We start from the raw sequence: 16649 nt of genomic DNA, 5'->3' as shown, positions 1-16649 counted from the left end.
GAGGACAAGGCTTGTATTTTGTTGGCTCCTCCGTGGAATTCCACAATTACGATAGAAGCCTAAAGGTGTTGCGTGGCAAAACGTCTGGGCCGAGCAGTGCTATCTTACGTAAAGATCTGAAGGGGATGTAGCTCAGTGGTAGAGCGCATGCTTTGCATGTATGAGGCCCCGGGTTCAATCCCTGGCATCTCCACTTATGCATCCCTAAAGGAGGTCTGGGTACCGTCACAAGCTGTTGTTCAGAGTTTGTATGGAATTACACAAATGAAACGGAGATTAGCACTGTGAGAGGACAAGGCTTGTATTTTGTTGGCTCCTCCGTGGACTTCCACAATTACGATAGAAGCCTAAAGGGTTTGCGTGGCATAATGTCTGGGCCGGGAAGTGCTATCTTCTGACTACTGCAGAAGGGGATGTAGCTCAGTGGTAGAGCGCATGCTTCGCATGTATGAGGTCCCGGATTCAATCCCCGGCATCTCCACTTATACATCCCTAAAGGAGGTCTGGCTGCCGTCACAAGCCTTTGTACAGAGTTACACAAATGAAACAGCCTGTGGAGTGGACTTTACCACCGCCACAGGACAAGGCTTGTATTTTGTAGGCTCCTCCGTGGACTTCCACAATTACGATTGAAGCCTAAAGGTGTTGCGTGGCAAAACGTCTGGGCCGAGCAGTGCTATCTTACGTCATCAACTGAAAGGGATGTAGCTCAGTGGTAGAGCGAATGCTTCGCATGTATGAGGTCCCGGGTTCAATCCCCGGCATCTCCACTTATACATCCCTAAAGGAGGTCTGGCTGCCGTCACAAGCCTTTGTACAGAGTTACACAAATGAAACAGCCTGTGGAGTGGACTTTACTACCGGCACAGGACAAGGCTTGTATTTTGTAGGCTCCTCCGTGGATTTCCACAATTACGATTGAAGCCTAAAGGTGTTGCGTGGCAAAACGTCTGGGCCGAGCAGTGCTATCTTACGTCAACAACTGAAGGGGATGTAGCTCAGTGGTAGAGCGCATGCTTTGCATGTATGAGGCCCCGGTTTCAATCCCCGGCATCTCCACTTATGCATCCCTACTTATGCATCCCTAAAGGAGGTCTGGGTACCGTCACAAGCTGTTGTTCAGAGTTTGTATGGAATTACACAAATGAAACGGAGATTAGCACTGTGAGAGGACAAGGCTTGTATTTTGTTGGCTCCTCCGTGGACTTCCACAATTACGATAGAAGCCTAAAGGGTTTGCGTGGCATAATGTCTGGGCCGGGAAGTGCTATCTTCTGACAACTGCAGAAGGGGATGTAGCTCAGTGGTAGAGCGCATGCTTCGCATGTATGAGGTCCCGGGTTCAATCCCCGGCATCTCCACTTATACATCCCTAAAGGAGTTCTGGCTACCGTCACAAGCCTTTGTACAGAGTTACACAAATGAAACAGCCTGTGGAGTGGACTTTACCACCGGCACAGGACAAGGCTTGTATTTTGTAGGCTCCTCCGTGGACTTCCACAATTACGATTGAAGCCTAAAGGTGTTGCGTGGCAAAACGTCTGGGCCGAGCAGTGCTATCTTACGTCAACAACTGAAGGGGATGTAGCTCAGTGGTAGAGCGCATGCTTTGCATGTATGAGGCCCCGGGTTCAATCCCCGGCATCTCCACTTATGCATCCCTAAAGGAGGTCTGGGTACCGTCACAAGCTGTTGTTCAGAGTTTGTACGGAATTGTAAAAATGAAACAGCCTGTGGCATGGAGATTAGGACCATCAGAGGACAAGGCTTGTATTTTGTTGGCTCCTCCTTGGACTTCCACAATTACGATAGAAGCCTAAAGGTGTTGCGCGGCACAATGTCTAGTCTGGGAAGTGCTTTGGTTTTGCCAAATACTGAAGGGGATGTAGCTCAGTGGTAGAGCGCATGCTTTGCATGTATGAGGTCCCGGGTTCAATCCCCGGCATCTCCATTTATGCAGCACTAAAGGGACTTTAGGGATTGTCGCAAGCCTCGAGGACGTTTGTGGAGAGGAAAGGAGCAGTGTCAGAGGATCAGGCTTGTAGTTGTTGCTGACTTTGGCCCGGTAGATTCCTCTGTGGACCTCCGCAATTATGAATAAATCCCTGAGGTGCTAGCGTGGCACAACGTCTTGAATTGTAAGTGTCGTCTTTTGAAAGTGGATGAAGGGGATGTAGCTCAGTGGTAGAGCGCATGCTTCGCATGTATGAGGTCCCGGGTTCAATCCCCGGCATCTCCACTTATACATCCCTAAAGGAGGTCTGGCTACCGTCACAAGCCTTTGTACAGAGTTACACAAATGAAACAGCCTGTGGAGTGGACTTTACCACCGGCACAGGACAAGGCTTGTATTTGATAGGCTCCTCCGTGGACTTCCACAATTACGATTGAAGCCTAAAGGTGTTGCGTGGCAAAACGTCTGGGCCGAGCAGTGCTATCTTACGTCAACAACTGAAGGGGATGTAGCTCAGTGGTAGAGCGCATGCTTTGCATGTATGAGGCCCCGGTTTCAATCCCCGGCATCTCCACTTATGCATCCCTACTTATGCATCCCTAAAGGAGGTCTGGGTACCGTCACAAGCTGTTGTTCAGAGTTTGTATGGAATTACACAAATGAAACGGAGATTAGCACTGTGAGAGGACAAGGCTTGTATTTTGTTGGCTCCTCCGTGGACTTCCACAATTACGATAGAAGCCTAAAGGGTTTGCGTGGCATAATGTCTGGGCCGGGAAGTGCTATCTTCTGACAACTGCAGAAGGGGATGTAGCTCAGTGGTAGAGCGCATGCTTCGCATGTATGAGGTCCCGGGTTCAATCCCCGGCATCTCCACTTATACATCCCTAAAGAAGGTCTGGCTACCGTCACAAGCCTTTGTACAGAGTTACACAAATGAAACAGCCTGTGGAGTGGACTTTACCACCGGCACAGGACAAGGCTTGTATTTTGTAGGCTCCTCCGTGGACTTCCACAATTACGATTGAAGCCTAAAGGTGTTGCGTGGCAAAACGTCTGGGCCGAGCAGTGCTATCTTACGTCAACAACTGAAGGGGATGTAGCTCAGTGGTAGAGCGCATGCTTTGCATGTATGAGGCCCCGGGTTCAATCCCCGGCATCTCCACTTATGCATCCCTAAAGGAGGTCTGGGTACCGTCACAAGCTGTTGTTCAGAGTTTGTACGGAATTGTAAAAATGAAACAGCCTGTGGCATGGAGATTAGCACCATCAGAGGACAAGGCTTGTATTTTGTTGGCTCCTCCGTGGACTTCCACAATTACGATAGAAGCCTAAAGGTGTTGCGCGGCACAATGTCTAGTCTGGGAAGTGCTTTGGTTTTGCCAAATACTGAAGGGGATGTAGCTCAGTGGTAGAGCGCATGCTTTGCATGTATGAGGTCCCGGGTTCAATCCCCGGCATCTCCATTTATGCAGCACTAAAGGGACTTTAGGGATTGTCGCAAGCCTCGAGAACGTTTGTGGAGAGGAAAGGAGCAGTGTCAGAGGATCAGGCTTGTAGTTGTTGCTGACTTTGGCCCGGTATATTCCTCTGTGGACCTCCGCAATTATGAATAAATCCCTGAAGTGCTAGCGTGGCACAACGTCTTGAATTGTAAGTGTCGTCTTTTGAAAGTGGATGAAGGGGATGTAGCTCAGTGGTAGAGCACATGCTTCGCATGTATGAGGTCCCGGGTTCAATCCCCGGCATCTCCACTTATACATCCCTAAAGGAGATCTGGGTACCGTCACAAGCCGTGGTCCAGAGTTTGTACAGAGTTACACAAATGAAACAGCCTGTGGAGTGCAGTTTAGCACTGGCAGAGGACAAGTCTTGTATTTTGTTGGCTCCTCCGTGGACTTCCACAATTACGATAGAAGCCTAAAGGGTTTGCGTGGCATAATGTCTGGGCCGGGAAGTGCTATCTTCTGACAACTGCAGAAGGGGATGTAGCTCAGTGGTAGAGCGCATGCTTCGCATGTATGAGGTCCCGCGTTCAATCCCCGGCATCTCCACTCATACATCCCTAATGGAGGTCTGGCTACCGTCACAAGCCTTTGTACAGAGTTACACAAATGAAACAGCCTGTGGAGTGGACTTTACCACCGGCACAGGACAAGGCTTGTATTTTATAGGCTCCTCCGTGGACTTCCACAATTACGATTGAAGCCTAAAGGTGTTGCGTGGCAAAACGTCTGGGCCGAGCAGTGCTATCTTACGTCATCAACTGAAGGGGATGTAGCTCAGTGGTAGAGCGCATGCTTTGCATGTATAAGGCCCCGGGTTCAATCCCCGGCATCTCCACTTATGCATCCCTAAAGGAGGTCTGGGTACCGTCACAAGCTGTTGTTCAGAGTTTGTACGGAATTGTAAAAATGAAACAGCCTGTGGCATGGAGATTAGCACCATCAGAGGACAAGGCTTGTATTTTGTTGTCTCCTCCGTGGACTTCCACAATTGCGATAGAAGCCTAAAGGTGTTGCGCGGCACAATGTCTAGTCTGGGAAGTGCTTTGGTTTTGCCAACTACTGAAGGGGATGTAGCTCAGTGGTAGAGCGCATGCTTTGCATGTATGAGGTCCCGGGTTCAATCCCCCGCATCTCCATTCATGCAGCACTAAAGGGACTTTAGGGGTTGTCGCAAGCCTCGAGAAAGTTTGTGGAGAGGAAAGGAGCGGTGTCAGAGGATCAGGCTTGTAGTTGTTGCTGACTTTGGCCCGGTTGATTCCTCTGTGGACCTCCGCAATTATGAATAAACCCCTGAAGTGCTAGCGTGGCACAACGTCTTGAATTGTAAGTGTCGTCTTTTGAAAGTGGATGAAGGGGATGTAGCTCAGTGGTAGAGCGCATGCTTCGCATGTATGAGGTCCCGGGTTCAATCCCAGGAGTTTGTACAGAGTTACACAAATGAAACAGCCTGTGGAGTGGAGTTTAGCACTGGCAGAGGACAAGGCTTGTATTTTGTTGGCTCCTCCGTGGAATTCCACAATTACGATAGAAGCCTAAAGGTGTTGCGTGGCAAAACGTCTGGGCCGAGCAGTGCTATCTTACGTAAAGATCTGAAGGGGATGTAGCTCAGTGGTAGAGCGCATGCTTTGCATGTATGAGGCCCCGGGTTCAATCCCTGGCATCTCCACTTATGCATCCCTAAAGGAGGTCTGGGTACCGTCACAAGCTGTTGTTCAGAGTTTGTATGGAATTACACAAATGAAACGGAGATTAGCACTGTGAGAGGACAAGGCTTGTATTTTGTTGGCTCCTCCGTGGACTTCCACAATTACGATAGAAGCCTAAAGGGTTTGCGTGGCATAATGTCTGGGCCGGGAAGTGCTATCTTCTGACTACTGCAGAAGGGGATGTAGCTCAGTGGTAGAGCGCATGCTTCGCATGTATGAGGTCCCGGATTCAATCCCCGGCATCTCCACTTATACATCCCTAAAGGAGGTCTGGCTGCCGTCACAAGCCTTTGTACAGAGTTACACAAATGAAACAGCCTGTGGAGTGGACTTTACCACCGCCACAGGACAAGGCTTGTATTTTGTAGGCTCCTCCGTGGACTTCCACAATTACGATTGAAGCCTAAAGGTGTTGCGTGGCAAAACGTCTGGGCCGAGCAGTGCTATCTTACGTCATCAACTGAAAGGGATGTAGCTCAGTGGTAGAGCGCATGCTTCGCATGTATGAGGTCCCGGGTTCAATCCCCGGCATCTCCACTTATACATCCCTAAAGGAGGTCTGGCTGCCGTCACAAGCCTTTGTACAGAGTTACACAAATGAAACAGCCTGTGGAGTGGACTTTACCACCGGCACAGGACAAGGCTTGTATTTTGTAGGCTCCTCCGTGGATTTCCACAATTATGATTGAAGCCTAAAGGTGTTGCGTGGCAAAACGTCTGGGCCGAGCAGTGCTATCTTACGTCAACAACTGAAGGGGATGTAGCTCAGTGGTAGAGCGCATGCTTTGCATGTATGAGGCCCCGGGTTCAATCCCCGGCATCTCCACTTATGCATCCCTAAAGGAGGTCTGGGTACCGTCACAAGCTGTTGTTCAGAGTTTGTACGGAATTGTAAAAATGAAACAGCCTGTGGCATGGAGATTAGCACCATCAGAGGACAAGGCTTGTATTTTGTTGGCTCCTCCGTGAACTTCCACAATTACGATAGAAGCCTAAAGGTGTTGCGCGGCACAATGTCTAGTCTGGGAAGTGCTTTGGGTTTGCCAAATACTGAAGGGAATGTAGCTCAGTGGTAGAGCGCATGCTTTGCATGTATGAGGTCCCGGGTTCAATACCCGGCATCTCCATTTATGCAGCACTAAAGGGACTTTAGGGATTGTCGCAAGCCTCGAGAACGTTTGTGGAGAGGAAAGGAGCAGTGTCAGAGGATCGATCAGGCTTGTAGTTGTTGCTGACTTTGGCCCGGTAGATTCCTCTGTGGACCTCCGCAATTATGAATAAAGCCCTGAAGTGCTAGCGTGGCACAACGTCTTGAATTGTAAGTGTCGTCTTTTGAAAGTGGATGAAGGGGATGTTGCTCAGTGGTAGAGCGCATGCTTCGCATGTATGAGGTCCTGGGTTCAATCCCCGGCATCTCCACTTATACATCCCTAAAGGAGGTCTGGCTACCGTCACAAGCCTTTGTACAGAGTTACACAAATGAAACAGCCTGTGGAGTGGACTTTACCACCGGCACAGGACAAGGCTTGTATTTTGTAGGCTCCTCCGTGGACTTCCACAATTAGCCTAAAGGTGTTGCGTGGCAAAACGTCTGGGCTGAGCAGTGCTATCTTACGTCAACAACTGAAGGGGATGTAGCTCAGTGGTAGAGCGCATGCTTTGCATGTATGAGGCCCCGGGTTCAATCCCCGGCATCTCCACTTATGCATCCCTAAAGGAGGTCTGGGTACCGTCACAAGCTGTTGTTCAGAGTTTGTACGGAATTGTAAAAATGAAACAGCCTGTGGCATGGAGATTAGCACCATCAGAGGACAAGGCTTGTATTTTGTTGGCTCCTCCGTGGACTTCCACAATTACGATAGAAGCCTAAAGGTGTTGCGCGGCACAATGTCTAGTCTGTGAAGTGCTTTGGTATTGCCAAATACTGAAGGGGATGTAGCTCAGTGGTAGAGTGCATGCTTTGCATGTATGAGGTCCCGGGTTCAATCCCCGGCATCTCCATTTATGCAGCACTAAAGGGACTTTAGGGATTGTCGCAAGCCTCGAGAACGTTTGTGGAGAGGAAAGGAGCAGTGTCAGAGGATCAGGCTTGTAGTTGTTGCTGACTTCGGCCCGGTAGATTCCTCTGTGGACCTCCGCAATTATGAATAAATCCCTGAAGTGCTAGCGTGGCACAACGTCTTGAATTGTAAGTGTCGTCTTTTGAAGGTGGATGAAGGGGATTTAGCTCAGTGGTAGAGCGCATACTTCGCATGTATGAGGTCCCGGGTTCAATCACCGGCATCTCCACTTATACATCCCTAAAGGAGATCTGGGTACCGTCACAAGCCGTGGTCCAGAGTTTGTACAGAGTTACACAAATGAAACAGCCTGTGGAGTGGAGTTTAGCACTGGCAGAGGACAAGGCTTGTATTTTGTTGGCTCCTCCGTGGACTTCCACAATTACGATAGAAGCCTAAAGGTGTTGCGTGGCAAAACGTCTGGGCCGAGCAGTGCTATCTTACGTAAACAACTGAAGGGGATGTAGCTCAGTGGTAGAGCACATGCTTTGCATGTATGAGGCCCCGGGTTCAATCCCCGGCGTCTCCACTTATGCATCCCTAAAGGAGGTCTGGGTACCGTCACAAGCTGTTGTTCAGAGTTTGTATGGAATTACACAAATGAAACGGAGATTAGCACTGTGAGAGGACAAGGCTTGTATTTTGTTGGCTCCTCCGTGGACTTCCACAATTACGATAGAAGCCTAAAGGGTTTGCGTGGCATAATGTCTGGGCCGGGAAGTGCTATCTTCTGACAACTGCAGAAGGGGATGTAGCTCAGTGGTAGAGCGCATGCTTTGCATGTATGAGGTCCCGGGTTCAATCCCCGGCATCTCCATTTATGCAGCACTAAAGGGACTTTAGGGATTGTCGCAAGCCTCGAGAACGTTTGTGGAGAGGAAAGGAGCAGTGTCAGAGGATCAGGCTTGTAGTTGTTGCTGACTTTGGCCCGGTAGATTCCTCTGTGGACCTCCGCAATTATGAATAAAGCCCTGAAGTGCTAGCGTGGCACAACGTCTTGAATTGTAAGTGTCGTCTTTTGAAAGTGGATGAAGGGGATGTAGCTCAGTGGTAGAGCGCATGCTTCGCATGTATGAGGTCCCGGGTTCAATCCCCGGCATCTCCACTTATACATCCCTAAAGGAGATCTGGGTACCGTCACAAGCCGTGGTCCAGAGTTTGTACAGAGTTACACAAATGATACAGCCTGTGGAGTGGAGTTTAGCACTGGCAGAGGACAAGGCTTGTATTTTGTTGGCTCCTCCGTGGACTTCCACAATTACGATAGAAGCCTAAAGGGTTTGCGTGGCATAATGTCTGGGCCGGGAAGTGCTATCTTCTGACAACTGCAGAAGGGGATGTAGCTCAGTGGTAGAGCGCATGCTTCGCATGTATGAGGTCCCGGGTTCAATCCCCGGCATCTCCACTTATACATCCCTAAAGGAGGTCTGGCTACCGTCACAAGCCTTTGTACAGAGTTTCACAAATGAAACAGCCTGTGGAGTGGACTTTACCACCGGCACAGGACAAGGCTTGTATTTTATACGCTCCTCCGTGGACTTCCACAATTACGATTGAAGCCTAAAGGTGTTGCGTGGCAAAACGTCTGGGCCGAGCAGTGCTATCTTACGTCAACAACTGAAGGGGATGTAGCTCAGTGGTAGAGCGCATGCTTTGCATGTATGAGGCCCCGGTTTCAATCCCCGGCATCTCCACTTATGCATCCCTACTTATGCATCCCTAAAGGAGGTCTGGGTACCGTCACAAGTTGTTGTTCAGAGTTTGTATGGAATTACACAAATGAAACGGAGATTAGCTCTGTGAGAGGACAAGGCTTGTATTTTGTTGGCTCCTCCGTGGACTTCCACAATTACGATAGAAGCCTAAAGGGTTTGCGTGGCATAATGTCTGGGCCGGGAAGTGCTATCTTCTGACAACTGCAGAAGGGGATGTAGCTCAGTGGTAGAGCGCATGCTTCGCATGTATGAGGTCCCGGGTTCAATCCCCGGCATCTCCACTTATACATCCCTAAAGGAGATCTGGGTACCGTCACAAGCCGTGGTCCAGAGTTTGTACAGAGTTACACAAATGAAACAGCCTGTGGAGTGGAGTTTAGCACTGGCAGAGGACAAGGCTTGTATTTTGTTGGCTCCTCCGTGGACTTCCACAATTACGATAGAAGCCTAAAGGGTTTGCGTGGCATAATGTCTGGGCCGGGAAGTGCTATCTTCTGACAACTGCAGAAGGGGATGTAGCTCAGTGGTAGAGCGCATGCTTCGCATGTATGAGGTCCCGGGGTCAATCCCCGGCATCTCCACTTATACATCCCTAAAGGAGGTCTGGCTACCGTCACAAGCCTTTGTACAGAGTTACACAAATGAAACAGCCTGTGGAGTGGACTTTACCACCGACACAGGACAAGGCTTGTATTTTGTAGGCTCCTCCGTGGACTTCCACAATTACGATTGAAGCCTAAAGGTGTTGCGTGGCAAAACGTCTGGGCCGAGCAGTGCTATCTTACGTCAACAACTGAAGGGGATGTAGCTCAGTGGTAGAGCGCATGCTTTGCATGTATGAGGCCCCGGGTTCAATCCCCGGCATCTCCACTTATGCATCCCTAAAGGAGGTCTGGGTACCGTCACAAGCTGTTGTTCAGAGTTTGTACGGAATTGTAAAAATGAAACAGCCTGTGGCATGGAGATTAGCACCATCAGAGGACAAGGCTTGGATTTTGTTGGCTCCTCCGTGGACTTCCACAATTACGATAGAAGCCTAAAGGTGTTGCGCGGCACAATGTCTAGTCTGGGAAGTGCTTTGGTTTTGCCAAATACTGAAGGGGATGTAGCTCAGTGGTAGAGCGCATGCTTCGCATGTATGAGGTCCCGGGTTCCATCCCCGGCATCTCCACTTATACATCCCTAAAGGAGATCTGGGTACCGTCACAAGCCGTGGTCCAGAGTTTGTACAGAGTTACACAAATGAAACAGCCTGTGGAGTGGAGTTTAGCACTGGCAGAGGACAAGGCTTGTATTTTGTTGGCTCCTCCGTGGACTTCCACAATTACGATAGAAGCCTAAAGGTGTTGCGTGGCAAAACGTCTGGGCCGAGCAGTGCTATCTTACGTAAACAACTGAAGGGGATGTAGCTCAGTGGTAGAGCGCATGCTTTGCATGTATGAGGCCCCGGGTTCAATCCCCGGCGTCTCCACTTATGCATCCCTAAAGGAGGTCTGGGTACCGTCACAAGCTGTTGTTCAGAGTTTGTATGGAATTACACAAATGAGACGGAGATTAGCACTGTGAGAGGACAAGGCTTGTATTTTGTTGGCTCCTCCTTGGACTTCCACAATTACGATAGAAGCCTAAAGGGTTTGCGTGGCATAATATCTGGGCCGGGAAGTGCTATCTTCTGACAACTGCAGAAGGGGATGTGGCTCAGTGGTAGAGCGCATGCTTTGCATGTATGAGGCCCCGGGTTCAATCCCCGGCATCTCCACTCATGCATCCCTAAAGGAGGTCTGGGTACCGTCACAAGCTGTTGTTCAGAGTTTGTACGGAATTGTAAAAATGAAACAGCCTGTGGCATGGAGATTAGCACCATCAGAGGACAAGGCTTGTATTTTGTTGGCTCCTCCGTGGACTTCCACAATTACGATAGAAGCCTAAAGGTGTTGCGCGGCACAATGTCTAGTCTGGGAAGTGCTTTGGTTTTGCCAACTACTGAAGGGGATGTAGCTCAGTGGTAGAGCGCATGCTTTGCATGTATGAGGTCCTGGTTCAATCCCCGGCATCTCCATTTATGCAGCACTAAAGGGACTTTAGGGATTGTCGGAAGCCTCGAGAACGTTTGTGGAGAGGAAAGGAGCAGTGTCAGAGGATCAGGCTTGTAGTTGTTGCTGAATTTGGCCCGGTTGATTCCTCTGTGGACCTCCGCAATTATGAATAAAGCCCTGAAGTGCTAGCGTGGCACAACGTCTTGAATTGTAAGTGTCGTCTTTTGAAAGTGGATGAAGGGGATGTAGCTCAGATGTAGAGCGCATGCTTCGCATGTATGAGGTCCCGGGTTCAATCCCCGGCATCTCCACTTATACATCCCTAAAGGAGATCTGGGTACCGTCACAAGCCGTGGTCCAGAGTTTGTACAGAGTTACACAAATGAAACAGCCTGTGGAGTGGAGTTTAGCACTGGCAGAGGACAAGGCTTGTATTTTGTTGGCTCCTCCGTGGACTTCCACAATTACGATAGAAGCCTAAAGGTGTTGCGTGGCAAAACGTCTGGGCCGAGCAGTGCTATCTTACGTAAACAACTGAAGGGGATGTAGCTCAGTGGTAGAGCGCATGCTTTGCATGTATGAGGCCCCGGGTTCAATCCCCGGCGTCTCCACTTATGCATCCCTAAAGGAGGTCTGGGTACCGTCACAAGCTGTTGTTCAGAGTTTGTATGGAATTACACAAATGAGACGGAGATTAGCACTGTGAGAGGACAAGGCTTGTATTTTGTTGGCTCCTCCTTGGACTTCCACAATTACGATAGAAGCCTAAAGGGTTTGCGTGGCATAATATCTGGGCCGGGAAGTGCTATCTTCTGACAACTGCAGAAGGGGATGTGGCTCAGTGGTAGAGCGCATGCTTTGCATGTATGAGGCCCCGGGTTCAATCCCCGGCATCTCCACTCATGCATCCCTAAAGGAGGTCTGGGTACCGTCACAAGCTGTTGTTCAGAGTTTGTACGGAATTGTAAAAATGAAACAGCCTGTGGCATGGAGATTAGCACCATCAGAGGACAAGGCTTGTATTTTGTTGGCTCCTCCGTGGACTTCCACAATTACGATAGAAGCCTAAAGGTGTTGCGCGGCACAATGTCTAGTCTGGGAAGTGCTTTGGTTTTGCCAACTACTGAAGGGGATGTAGCTCAGTGGTAGAGCGCATGCTTTGCATGTATGAGGTCCTGGTTCAATCCCCGGCATCTCCATTTATGCAGCACTAAAGGGACTTTAGGGATTGTCGGAAGCCTCGAGAACGTTTGTGGAGAGGAAAGGAGCAGTGTCAGAGGATCAGGCTTGTAGTTGTTGCTGAATTTGGCCCGGTTGATTCCTCTGTGGACCTCCGCAATTATGAATAAAGCCCTGAAGTGCTAGCGTGGCACAACGTCTTGAATTGTAAGTGTCGTCTTTTGAAAGTGGATGAAGGGGATGTAGCTCAGATGTAGAGCGCATGCTTCGCATGTATGAGGTCCCGGGTTCAATCCCCGGCATCTCCACTTATACATCCCTAAAGGAGATCTGGGTACCGTCACAAGCCGTGGTCCAGAGTTTGTACAGAGTTACACAAATGAAACAGCCTGTGGAGTGGAGTTTAGCACTGGCAGAGGACAAGGCTTGTATTTTGTTGGCTCCTCCGTGGACTTCCACAATTACGATAGAAGCCTAAAGGTGTTGCGTGGCAAAACGTCTGGGCCGAGCAGTGCTATCTTACGTAAACAACTGAAGGGGATCTAGCTCAGTGGTAGAGCACATGCTTTGCATGTATGAGGCCCCGGGTACATTCCCCGGCATCTCCACTTATGCATCCCTAAAGGAGGTCTGGGTACCGTCACAAGCTGTTGTCCAGCTGTTGTGTGCTCCTTTCGTGAGACAGAAAGAAAAACTGAATAGGCTATCCCTCCTGCATGCGGGAGCGGGACTGAAAATGACACATTAATGCGGGAGCGGGACAGAATATTGCGGGAGCGGGCACAAATTACACAAATGAAACGGAGATTAGCACTGTCAGAGGACAAGGCTTGTATTTTGTTAGCTCCTCCGTGGACTTCCACAATTACGATAGAAGCCTAAAGGGTTTGCGTGGCACAATGTCTGGGCCGGGAAGTGCTATCTTCTGACAACTGCTGAAGGGGATGTAGCTCAGTGGTAGAGCGCATGCTTCGCATGTATGAGGTACCGGGTTCAATCCCCGGCATCTCCACTTATACATCCCTAAAGGAGGTCTGGGTACCGTCACAAGCCTTTGTACAGAGTTACACAAATGAAACAGCCTCTGGAGTGGAGTTTAGCACCGGCAGAGGACAAGGCTTGTATTTTGTTGGCTCTTCCGTGGACTTCCACAATTACGATTGACGTGTCGCCAGGACACCGACCGTATGGACCACAGAGCGGTAGCACAAAACCAATACGTCTTACAAGGCGAAAACGCAGAAAGGCTAGATTCAGCGCTAGCTATCAAGGTAACCTCTATGATCTAGAAAATATGATTAGACAAATTAGGAAAGAAACTGACCAGGAATTGAATCGTAATGTTAAACCAATTACTTTGCAACCTACTCTTGAATTAAGATCACCTGAAAGCGTGGAAGTGAATGAATGTGTTGAAGCAGATGTTGAACAATGTGCAGGATTACTAAACCAGATCACCCTGACCTCAGAAATACTTGATGACTATTGAATGTGAATAAAAGAATGGATGATGAACCATAACTGCAAACAATGACCTCATAATAAATAATAAAGTGCGATGAATGAAATGTATCATTACAAGTATTTTAGTAGCATAACCTTATAAAGACTAGGAAATTATGCATGAAAAGAATTGTATGTCTCAAAACTGTGAAATGAGTAAAGTGCCTTAAACTGTTTAAATGAATGTATTCAGATTGCATTGTGTGAAGGTTAATGCCATAAGTGTTTGTAACCTGTAAGAATGTAATCGATCTCTTGATGACTGTAAAGTGTATGTTGCTAAATGTAATGTGTCACATGGATAATAGCCATTGAATGTAAACTGTTTGTGTAACCTCTGGAAACTATCTGTAAACCTGAATGTGATGTATCATCTCCGAAATGTAACCCGGAGAAGGATGTGAATGCGTGTCATTTTAAATAGTTGGTTAGGATCAGTGACTTCTAGAATGTATTAGTAACGTGAGAATATTCCCAGCTATATTCCCAGCTAACGTGAGAATATTCCCAGCCCTCGTGGGAACTTCTAGAAGTTTCCAAACTGTCGTGGGGAAATAGGATTGATTTGTCTCAGGAATGTGTGGGGGAGGTCAAGTCTACCTAGTATAAATAAGGGCTGAACTAGACAATCGGGGCTGCTTCTTCTTTTTTCTTCTACTGCTACGTGCTGTTTGCTGTTACGCTTGATTGTCAGGATTCGTTGTCCGTACTTCGTTGAGAAACCGAGTGTTGGAACTTTGTGCCAGGCTGAAGCCGCGGATCGGAACTCCGCACCACCTGTTGCCGGGATCGCACCGTACTCCGACAGTAAAGAGACTGCCGAACGACTATCAGCGGATTTTTCCCTTTTTTTGAGGACTTACTCTTTTTTATACCTTTTCCTCCATTTGTGGATTTACTATTGTATTCTCTTCTCCATCTGTGGATTACTATTTTTATCGTACTCTCTTTTGTGGATTTACTCTTTTTATATTCTCTACAACATTGTAACCTGCAAGTGGATATTACGCCGCATTTTGTTATCATCTCCAGAGTGCTGAAAAGTAAAGAACTCATTTAACCTTGGCATCTCATTCTTCAAGCAGTATTTTTTTGTCTTTTCTTGGGTTTTTCTACGAATACCAGCAGGAGGGTAAGATAACTGGTTTCTTCTGTGGTTATTCATCTGCTCTTTCTAAGACTTGGGTTAGTTGGACTTAGGTGCTGCTGGACGGTAACTAAATCTCCATCCTTATAAAACCTGAGCAAGAAGTAGCCTATAACCTGTGTCTCTAGATAATTCTAGGGTCAAACATCTTCGCACGTTAGCCAACTGTTCGAGACCTAGGCGTAGTCGCTCCTTAGTTCATAAACATCTCAATAAGTCCACCACGGAAGCCTGATCAACTTCCAAGGGGGATATTTAAAATAGGAGCTTTAGGTTATCTGCGCCGCAGAGGGAAGTCGTGCGACTGCACTCGACAGTAGGTCCCTGCTATCTGCAATAACTTCAAGGGAGGTTTTGTAGGTTTTAACTGCTTAGGCCTGGGGTTACGTCTGAGAAACGGCTGACGTTGACTAGGTTCTGGGGGTTACCTGCAGGGGGCAACGCACGATAGAAGCCTAAAGGTGTTGCGTGGCAAAACGTCTGGGCCGAGGTGTGCTATCTTACGTCAACAACTGAAGGGGATGTAGCTCAGTGGTAGAACGCATGCTTTGCATGTTTGAGGCCCTGGGTTCAAATCCTCACTTATTCATCCCTAAAGGAGGTCTGGGTACCGTCACAAGGTGTTGTTCAGAGTTTGTATGGAATTACACAAAGCAGAGCACACACATGTTCATCCATAAAATGCCTAACACAAAAGAAAACCAACTTAATCATGCAATACACAAGAGGAAAAAATGGCGGCATTACAATTAAAACTTCTGGACTAGCTCGCTCTCACGTTTTTCAATATTACTTACCCAACTGAAATATACTGACATAAATCCGCACAGATACACCACTACACTCTAATGGAGAAAAGTTCCTGTCTGTAAGTCCATAATAACAGAAATAAATCACACTTTCATTCGAACAGTATTAATACGTACCTCTCTCGGTCAAGTTTAGCAGTAACTGACGAGAGAACAGAAATCAACATGAGAAAGCTTATCTGACTTTCACTATAAAAGTCCCAAAATAAAAATACATAGATAAATGACAGCACAACGAATAATACACTCTTTGGAGGGGTTTTGGTCAGATTTCAACCTCCAAAATAAAATACTATATTAACCTGGTTACACTAGCAATCACTTTTTAAAGCATAGTGACCACTATACTTACCCTAGCAACACCCTAGCAACCATCTTAAGCACCCTAGCAACAACCACTTCCACATCATCATTCTAGCAACCAACATGATTTCCCTAGCAACCAGCATAGCAACTGCTATAGTCAACATAGCAACCACCATATCTACCCTAGAAACCACCTCATCTACCCTTAGCAACAACCTAGCAGCCATTTCCATAATGTCATTCTAGCAACCACCTTAGCAAACAACATGATTACCCTAGCAACAAGCTTAGCAACTGCTATATTTAGCATAGCAACCGCCATATCCAACATAGCAACACCCTAGCAACCATATCAAGTACATAGCAACTACTTCCATAATGTCAACCTAGTAACCACCTTAACAACCAACATGATTACCACCTAGCAACCAGCATAGCAACTTGTGAGAAGGGGGCGCTGATATAAGCTGTAGCTCCTTACACTACCCTTTGGTTGCGACCAATAAACTCATTCATTCATTCATTCATTCAACTGCAACACCTTAGCAACCATTTCAAATAACCTAGCAACATCCTAGCATGCACTGGTATTTCCTTCAGGAAATGCTTTTCTAGTTATATTTGATCATTGTATATTGTCTTCACATGATTGTTTTATGTTTTACTGTTTACACAGTGATATTTCATTATATTTCATTACATTATATTTCATTATATCCTGGGTGT

At 47.8% G+C, this 16649-nt stretch overlaps 43 non-coding genes across 43 annotated transcripts; all 43 read left to right on the top strand.

Moving 5' to 3' along the window:
• Positions 1–121: 121 nt before the first annotated feature.
• Positions 122–193, top strand: trnaa-ugc (transfer RNA alanine (anticodon UGC)). The gene has a single exon. It is a non-coding gene; the product is annotated as a tRNA-Ala (tRNA).
• Positions 194–409: 216 nt separating this feature from the next.
• On the top strand, positions 410–481 carry trnaa-cgc (transfer RNA alanine (anticodon CGC)). The gene has a single exon. It is a non-coding gene; the product is annotated as a tRNA-Ala (tRNA).
• Positions 482–698: 217 nt separating this feature from the next.
• trnaa-cgc (transfer RNA alanine (anticodon CGC)) lies at positions 699–770 on the top strand. Its single transcript has one exon. It is a non-coding gene; the product is annotated as a tRNA-Ala (tRNA).
• Positions 771–987: 217 nt separating this feature from the next.
• Positions 988–1059, top strand: trnaa-ugc (transfer RNA alanine (anticodon UGC)). Its single transcript has one exon. It is a non-coding gene; the product is annotated as a tRNA-Ala (tRNA).
• Positions 1060–1289: 230 nt separating this feature from the next.
• Positions 1290–1361, top strand: trnaa-cgc (transfer RNA alanine (anticodon CGC)). Its single transcript has one exon. It is a non-coding gene; the product is annotated as a tRNA-Ala (tRNA).
• A 217-nt stretch (positions 1362–1578) lies between these two features.
• trnaa-ugc (transfer RNA alanine (anticodon UGC)) lies at positions 1579–1650 on the top strand. Its single transcript has one exon. It is a non-coding gene; the product is annotated as a tRNA-Ala (tRNA).
• Positions 1651–1879: 229 nt separating this feature from the next.
• On the top strand, positions 1880–1951 carry trnaa-ugc (transfer RNA alanine (anticodon UGC)). Its single transcript has one exon. It is a non-coding gene; the product is annotated as a tRNA-Ala (tRNA).
• A 216-nt stretch (positions 1952–2167) lies between these two features.
• On the top strand, positions 2168–2239 carry trnaa-cgc (transfer RNA alanine (anticodon CGC)). The gene has a single exon. It is a non-coding gene; the product is annotated as a tRNA-Ala (tRNA).
• A 217-nt stretch (positions 2240–2456) lies between these two features.
• trnaa-ugc (transfer RNA alanine (anticodon UGC)) lies at positions 2457–2528 on the top strand. Its single transcript has one exon. It is a non-coding gene; the product is annotated as a tRNA-Ala (tRNA).
• A 230-nt stretch (positions 2529–2758) lies between these two features.
• On the top strand, positions 2759–2830 carry trnaa-cgc (transfer RNA alanine (anticodon CGC)). The gene has a single exon. It is a non-coding gene; the product is annotated as a tRNA-Ala (tRNA).
• A 217-nt stretch (positions 2831–3047) lies between these two features.
• trnaa-ugc (transfer RNA alanine (anticodon UGC)) lies at positions 3048–3119 on the top strand. The gene has a single exon. It is a non-coding gene; the product is annotated as a tRNA-Ala (tRNA).
• A 229-nt stretch (positions 3120–3348) lies between these two features.
• Positions 3349–3420, top strand: trnaa-ugc (transfer RNA alanine (anticodon UGC)). The gene has a single exon. It is a non-coding gene; the product is annotated as a tRNA-Ala (tRNA).
• Positions 3421–3636: 216 nt separating this feature from the next.
• On the top strand, positions 3637–3708 carry trnaa-cgc (transfer RNA alanine (anticodon CGC)). The gene has a single exon. It is a non-coding gene; the product is annotated as a tRNA-Ala (tRNA).
• A 228-nt stretch (positions 3709–3936) lies between these two features.
• On the top strand, positions 3937–4008 carry trnaa-cgc (transfer RNA alanine (anticodon CGC)). The gene has a single exon. It is a non-coding gene; the product is annotated as a tRNA-Ala (tRNA).
• A 217-nt stretch (positions 4009–4225) lies between these two features.
• Positions 4226–4297, top strand: trnaa-ugc (transfer RNA alanine (anticodon UGC)). The gene has a single exon. It is a non-coding gene; the product is annotated as a tRNA-Ala (tRNA).
• A 229-nt stretch (positions 4298–4526) lies between these two features.
• Positions 4527–4598, top strand: trnaa-ugc (transfer RNA alanine (anticodon UGC)). Its single transcript has one exon. It is a non-coding gene; the product is annotated as a tRNA-Ala (tRNA).
• Positions 4599–5056: 458 nt separating this feature from the next.
• trnaa-ugc (transfer RNA alanine (anticodon UGC)) lies at positions 5057–5128 on the top strand. The gene has a single exon. It is a non-coding gene; the product is annotated as a tRNA-Ala (tRNA).
• Positions 5129–5344: 216 nt separating this feature from the next.
• Positions 5345–5416, top strand: trnaa-cgc (transfer RNA alanine (anticodon CGC)). The gene has a single exon. It is a non-coding gene; the product is annotated as a tRNA-Ala (tRNA).
• A 217-nt stretch (positions 5417–5633) lies between these two features.
• On the top strand, positions 5634–5705 carry trnaa-cgc (transfer RNA alanine (anticodon CGC)). The gene has a single exon. It is a non-coding gene; the product is annotated as a tRNA-Ala (tRNA).
• A 217-nt stretch (positions 5706–5922) lies between these two features.
• trnaa-ugc (transfer RNA alanine (anticodon UGC)) lies at positions 5923–5994 on the top strand. Its single transcript has one exon. It is a non-coding gene; the product is annotated as a tRNA-Ala (tRNA).
• Positions 5995–6223: 229 nt separating this feature from the next.
• trnaa-ugc (transfer RNA alanine (anticodon UGC)) lies at positions 6224–6295 on the top strand. Its single transcript has one exon. It is a non-coding gene; the product is annotated as a tRNA-Ala (tRNA).
• A 220-nt stretch (positions 6296–6515) lies between these two features.
• Positions 6516–6587, top strand: trnaa-cgc (transfer RNA alanine (anticodon CGC)). Its single transcript has one exon. It is a non-coding gene; the product is annotated as a tRNA-Ala (tRNA).
• Positions 6588–6796: 209 nt separating this feature from the next.
• trnaa-ugc (transfer RNA alanine (anticodon UGC)) lies at positions 6797–6868 on the top strand. The gene has a single exon. It is a non-coding gene; the product is annotated as a tRNA-Ala (tRNA).
• Positions 6869–7097: 229 nt separating this feature from the next.
• trnaa-ugc (transfer RNA alanine (anticodon UGC)) lies at positions 7098–7169 on the top strand. Its single transcript has one exon. It is a non-coding gene; the product is annotated as a tRNA-Ala (tRNA).
• A 216-nt stretch (positions 7170–7385) lies between these two features.
• On the top strand, positions 7386–7457 carry trnaa-cgc (transfer RNA alanine (anticodon CGC)). Its single transcript has one exon. It is a non-coding gene; the product is annotated as a tRNA-Ala (tRNA).
• Positions 7458–7685: 228 nt separating this feature from the next.
• On the top strand, positions 7686–7757 carry trnaa-ugc (transfer RNA alanine (anticodon UGC)). Its single transcript has one exon. It is a non-coding gene; the product is annotated as a tRNA-Ala (tRNA).
• Positions 7758–7973: 216 nt separating this feature from the next.
• trnaa-ugc (transfer RNA alanine (anticodon UGC)) lies at positions 7974–8045 on the top strand. Its single transcript has one exon. It is a non-coding gene; the product is annotated as a tRNA-Ala (tRNA).
• A 216-nt stretch (positions 8046–8261) lies between these two features.
• trnaa-cgc (transfer RNA alanine (anticodon CGC)) lies at positions 8262–8333 on the top strand. Its single transcript has one exon. It is a non-coding gene; the product is annotated as a tRNA-Ala (tRNA).
• A 228-nt stretch (positions 8334–8561) lies between these two features.
• On the top strand, positions 8562–8633 carry trnaa-cgc (transfer RNA alanine (anticodon CGC)). Its single transcript has one exon. It is a non-coding gene; the product is annotated as a tRNA-Ala (tRNA).
• A 217-nt stretch (positions 8634–8850) lies between these two features.
• Positions 8851–8922, top strand: trnaa-ugc (transfer RNA alanine (anticodon UGC)). Its single transcript has one exon. It is a non-coding gene; the product is annotated as a tRNA-Ala (tRNA).
• A 230-nt stretch (positions 8923–9152) lies between these two features.
• trnaa-cgc (transfer RNA alanine (anticodon CGC)) lies at positions 9153–9224 on the top strand. The gene has a single exon. It is a non-coding gene; the product is annotated as a tRNA-Ala (tRNA).
• A 228-nt stretch (positions 9225–9452) lies between these two features.
• trnaa-cgc (transfer RNA alanine (anticodon CGC)) lies at positions 9453–9524 on the top strand. Its single transcript has one exon. It is a non-coding gene; the product is annotated as a tRNA-Ala (tRNA).
• A 217-nt stretch (positions 9525–9741) lies between these two features.
• Positions 9742–9813, top strand: trnaa-ugc (transfer RNA alanine (anticodon UGC)). Its single transcript has one exon. It is a non-coding gene; the product is annotated as a tRNA-Ala (tRNA).
• A 229-nt stretch (positions 9814–10042) lies between these two features.
• trnaa-cgc (transfer RNA alanine (anticodon CGC)) lies at positions 10043–10114 on the top strand. The gene has a single exon. It is a non-coding gene; the product is annotated as a tRNA-Ala (tRNA).
• A 228-nt stretch (positions 10115–10342) lies between these two features.
• trnaa-ugc (transfer RNA alanine (anticodon UGC)) lies at positions 10343–10414 on the top strand. Its single transcript has one exon. It is a non-coding gene; the product is annotated as a tRNA-Ala (tRNA).
• Positions 10415–10630: 216 nt separating this feature from the next.
• On the top strand, positions 10631–10702 carry trnaa-ugc (transfer RNA alanine (anticodon UGC)). Its single transcript has one exon. It is a non-coding gene; the product is annotated as a tRNA-Ala (tRNA).
• Positions 10703–10931: 229 nt separating this feature from the next.
• trnaa-ugc (transfer RNA alanine (anticodon UGC)) lies at positions 10932–11002 on the top strand. The gene has a single exon. It is a non-coding gene; the product is annotated as a tRNA-Ala (tRNA).
• Positions 11003–11218: 216 nt separating this feature from the next.
• Positions 11219–11290, top strand: trnaa-cgc (transfer RNA alanine (anticodon CGC)). Its single transcript has one exon. It is a non-coding gene; the product is annotated as a tRNA-Ala (tRNA).
• Positions 11291–11518: 228 nt separating this feature from the next.
• Positions 11519–11590, top strand: trnaa-ugc (transfer RNA alanine (anticodon UGC)). The gene has a single exon. It is a non-coding gene; the product is annotated as a tRNA-Ala (tRNA).
• Positions 11591–11806: 216 nt separating this feature from the next.
• On the top strand, positions 11807–11878 carry trnaa-ugc (transfer RNA alanine (anticodon UGC)). Its single transcript has one exon. It is a non-coding gene; the product is annotated as a tRNA-Ala (tRNA).
• A 229-nt stretch (positions 11879–12107) lies between these two features.
• Positions 12108–12178, top strand: trnaa-ugc (transfer RNA alanine (anticodon UGC)). The gene has a single exon. It is a non-coding gene; the product is annotated as a tRNA-Ala (tRNA).
• A 216-nt stretch (positions 12179–12394) lies between these two features.
• On the top strand, positions 12395–12466 carry trnaa-cgc (transfer RNA alanine (anticodon CGC)). Its single transcript has one exon. It is a non-coding gene; the product is annotated as a tRNA-Ala (tRNA).
• A 632-nt stretch (positions 12467–13098) lies between these two features.
• On the top strand, positions 13099–13170 carry trnaa-cgc (transfer RNA alanine (anticodon CGC)). Its single transcript has one exon. It is a non-coding gene; the product is annotated as a tRNA-Ala (tRNA).
• Positions 13171–16649: the final 3479 nt, after the last annotated feature.

This window comes from Alosa pseudoharengus, unplaced genomic scaffold, assembly GCF_046254945.1.
Source record: "Alosa pseudoharengus isolate Yale_2024_CS ecotype anadromous, Long Island Sound unplaced genomic scaffold, YU_APseudo_1.1 YU_APseudo_1.1_scf_24, whole genome shotgun sequence".
Lineage (NCBI taxonomy): Eukaryota > Metazoa > Chordata > Actinopteri > Clupeiformes > Clupeidae > Alosa > Alosa pseudoharengus.
The sequence above is the reverse complement of the archived record's forward strand: the minus strand, read 5'-3'. Positions and strand labels throughout refer to the sequence as shown.